This window comes from Triticum dicoccoides, chromosome 5B (assembly GCF_002162155.2).
Source record: "Triticum dicoccoides isolate Atlit2015 ecotype Zavitan chromosome 5B, WEW_v2.0, whole genome shotgun sequence".
Taxonomy (NCBI): Eukaryota; Viridiplantae; Streptophyta; class Magnoliopsida; order Poales; family Poaceae; genus Triticum; species Triticum dicoccoides.
In genome coordinates this window covers 214,146,541-214,150,934 of record NC_041389.1, presented here as the reverse complement: position 1 = coordinate 214,150,934, position 4,394 = coordinate 214,146,541, and positions in this window count along the sequence as shown.

The window sequence follows — 4,394 nt, the reverse complement described above, 5'->3', positions numbered from 1 at the left end:
TGCGTGTGTGTGTGTGTGTGTGTGTGTGTGTGTGATAGGTCACCCCATAGAGGGTTGAGCCAGTTCCCCCAAAAGCTATGTTTTACACATTCCTCATGGTGGAGCCACGACGTGTGACGGGGTCGATGGCGAATTGCTGCAACCGTCGTTGGATTTTGCTACTATCGGTAAGAAATCTTGCTACATCCATCACAATGGAGCCGCATCCCATGACGTGGGTGACGACGAATTGCTGCAACCATCGTTCTTTTTTGCTACGACCGGCGATCTTTTCTGCTACATCCATGAACGACGTTGACTCTTGGCCATTGCTCATGCAACTCCGTGCGGAGAGCTTCGACGGTGAGGGTGCAACGACAAGCGCATCGGGGTGCTGCAACAATGGAGCTCGTCGGCGAGCTGCCACCGACGCGACTCAAGCTGTCACCGCGGCTGCACGTGGTTACATGCGTGGAGCTGGTGAGAAACGTAGATGACAACCAGCGGCAAGGGCGGCGACCGACGGTAAGGGCGTCGGTGCTTCAAGTTGGCCGCGCTCGCTTGCCCATAATGAGTGTCCATGGCAGCCGCTGCTCGTTCCATTGTTGCTTTGTGAGATTTGTTTATTTTTTCTTTTGGAAGAGAGGAACTAACAGGATCCTGATTTGACTGTTTTATAAAAGTGGTTCTGACGGCCGCGCAGTGACCGGCCGAAATTTTGGCCGGTGCGTCAGCGAGTAGCGGTGCCCAAAAAATTATGTGTGGGTCGCTAGTTAGCTACCGCGCGCCAACCCCCTCCCCCTCCCCGGCTCTCTCAGGCGCTGGTTTTTGTACGAGCCGTTTCGTTTCCGGGTTTCAACCCAATCGATTTCACTGATCAGTTTTCTTTGTTTTTTTCCATTTAGTTTTCCTTTATTTTTCTTTTACGTTCCTTTTTATGTTTTCTTTTCCGTTTTCATTTTTATATTTTCATTTCAATTCTTGTATTTTAGTTAGCGAAAATCTTTTAAATTCCTTTTTTTTCAAAATTGTAAGCATTTTTCTTCAAAATTCGTGAATATTTGTTGAAATCGTGAACATTTTTAAAATTCAAAGAGAAATATGAATTTATAAATATTTTTACAAATTCATGATTTTTTTGAATTCTCAAGGATTTTTTAAAATCATGGTCATTTTTTGAATCATAAATTTTATAAATTTACGAACAACTTTTGAAAATTATGAATATATTTTACATTTATGAACAATTTTTACAAATTCGTGAACATTCTTCTAAATCTTGAATAATTTTTGAATTCGTGTACATTTTTTTATTCATGAACAATTTTGAAATTCTATAACATTTCTTACAAATTCGTGAACATTGTCTCAAACCGTGAGCATTTTTTGAACTTCCGGACATTTTCTTCAAAATATGAAAAAAATGAATTCATGGACAATTTTTTTAAAATTCACATTTTTTTGAAAATTGGGATTTTTTGATATCCAAAATTATTGAAAAAAATCAAAACAAAAAATAGCATGGGTCGTCCAGTGAGAGCATCGGATGGTGAGGAACAAGAACACCTCCCAGTCGATCACCAAGCACACTACAGATGGACTAATAAATCGGACTCGACAGAGACCTCCTTGTGAGCTAGGCATCGTGAAGAGGTGAAACTGCACACCGACGAAGCATATACTCCAAAGTTGATAGATGTCCTGATGTTTCAATGAGAAGTAACTATTGTTTTCGGTGGAAGTCGACTTTGACGATCCGACTATGAACGTGCAAAGACGTCGCGCCTTAGCAATTGCTAAACCAACTTCGAGGGGTTATTGACCACGCCGGAGCATGATGAACCTGACCACGAGGGTCTATTTCTTTCAAGCAAATGAAGAACGAGAAAGAAACTAAGATTGTAATCTGGATATTGCGAATTTAAGAGAAAAACTTTACTGATCAAGCTCGGGTTCTGTGACGTCTTGGTCTGTTCATTGAACACAAACGAAGGGTGTGGGTTGTAGCTATGGCGAACTTTCATCTAAACAAAACCCAAATCTAAAATGATGCCATAAGGGCTGTATTTATAGGGCGACAGAGGGGAATTTCATCCATCCATGGCAAGGTGGGACTTAATTCTGTCCTAAGTCATTTTCCCTATTAATACAGACTCTAAAACCAGCGTATTAAGTGTATTTCGCAATTACATGGGTGAAAGGGCATTTCCCTACCTTATGTTTTGGATGATGATGACAACCCTTTGTTGGTCTAATCCTGTGCTAAATGTTTCAGGTTCTCGATGCTTAGGCTTACATCGGATAGTTGTTCTCTCTCGAAGGAAAAGATTGAAGACGGAGTCCTCTACGCTTTTTATCTCTTTGGTCATAGGGAACCCGTACTATCAAGAGGGAATCCACATTGGAAAGAGTAGGGGAATCCGTTCACGTACACCTCCATCACCCCTCTCTTGTCTTCCTCGGGTGTGAGAGAGAGTGTCTCCCTTTTTGATTTGATTGCATGCTGTGTTTTCCCAGCGGTTGTATCACTCGTCCGAGCGGTTGTACCGTTGCTTCTTGGCGTTTCCCTGTCTTTATCGAGCGGTTCTACCGCTGCCTCCGAGCGGTGGTACCACTACCAGGCTCAACAAAGACCTGCGGCGGTGGTTCCGGCCATGCACCGCCCAAGTACCAGTCAAGCTTCTGTTTTGATGCGGTTCTCGGGCGGTGGTGGCCCGGTTGGTCCGGTTGTTCCTCGTCAACCGGTACCACCGGAGGTTTGAGCGGTTCTTCCGCTTCGACCTTAGCCGCTCAAGCGCTCAAGGCCAAGCGGTTGCACCAGCCCCGCACCGCCCAACTACCGCCCTCAGGAGTGACTCCGTTCTGTATCAGTGCGGTAGTTGAGCGGTGGCTGGGCGGTTGGTCCGGTTATTTTCTAAAACCGGTACTACCGCCTGGTGGCCCGGTTGTACCGCCTAGTAGGGTTCTGCTGATACACCGTGAGCCCCGGTTGTACCGGGACAAGGAGCGGTTGTACCGCTGCAGTGCTGAAAACGCAATAACGGTTGGATTTATTAGGGTTGCTATATAAGGTGGTTCTTCCACCTACCACTTTCACCTCTTACCTCTCTCACTCCACCATTGATGCTCTCAAGCTCTCTTGCCTGATCTCTCTCTCTAGCCACTCAAACTTGTTGATTTTCTAGGGATTGAAGGAGGAGACCTAGATCTACACTTCCACCAAAGGATATTTGCTTCCCCCATACTTTCTAGTGTGGATTTTATTACTCTTGGGTGTTTGAGCACCCTAGGCGGTTGAGGTCACCTCGAAGCCATATTCCATTGTGGTGAAGCTTAGTGGTTTCGTTGGGAGCCTCCAACTAAGTTGTGGAGAGAGCCCCAACCTTGTTTGTAAAGGTCCGGTTGCCGCCTTCAAGGGCACCAATAGTGGAATCACGGCATCTCGCATCATGTGAGGGCGTGAGGAGAATACGGTGGCCCTAGTGGCTTCTTGGGGAGCATTGTGCCTCCACACCGCTCTAACGGAGACGTACTTCCCCTCAAAAGGAAGGAACTTCGGTAACACATCCTCGTCTTCACCGGCTCCACTCTTGGTCATCTCGTGCCTTTACTTTTGCAAGCTTACTTGTGTTGTATCCCTTGCTTGCTTGTGTGCTTTTTGTTGTTGCATCATATAGGTTGTTCACTTAGTTGCATATCTAGACAACCTACTTTGATGCAAAGTTTAATTTGGTAAAGAAAAGCTAAAAATTGTCAGTTGCCTATTCACCCCCCTCTAGTCAACTATATCAATCCTTTCAATTGGTATTAGAGCCTCGTATCTTTATTAAGGACTTTGTCGTCCAAAGAGTATGGTTGACACCATAGACGGTGGGGAGGAGGAGCACTCCGGTATGAATCCGATCTTGTCTACGGGTAACGGGGAAACCGCGGTGTCCGGTGAAGAATTCAATGTGGTCTTGGACACATTGAAAACCTCCATGACAACCATGGTTGAAAGCATGTTTAATAAATTCTTAGAAGGACTTAAACTACCTACCTCGCCGTTGAAAGTGGGTGATCCCGCTAACAAGGTGACGGATGCTAACTCCGACAAGGGGGAAGCTAATAGTGAGAAGGGTCCTTCTACTAGTGGTAGAAATGGCACCGACATCTTTGCCCATGTGGAACCTCCAATTTATGGAGGACCGATTCCCTCTAGTCATTTAAATCATGCCGGTCCTCCTCCTAAGATTGTGAAAAATGAGGATTTTGATTCTTGGGTGTATCGCTTCAAGCGTCATTTAAATCATGTGAATACTAATCTTTGGAGATCATTGAAGAAGGTTTCTATCCACATGACCGAAGCAACTTCACCCCGAGAGAAGTGGTGGATAATCAATTCAATGAGAGTGCTCTCTTCATCATCCAAGATG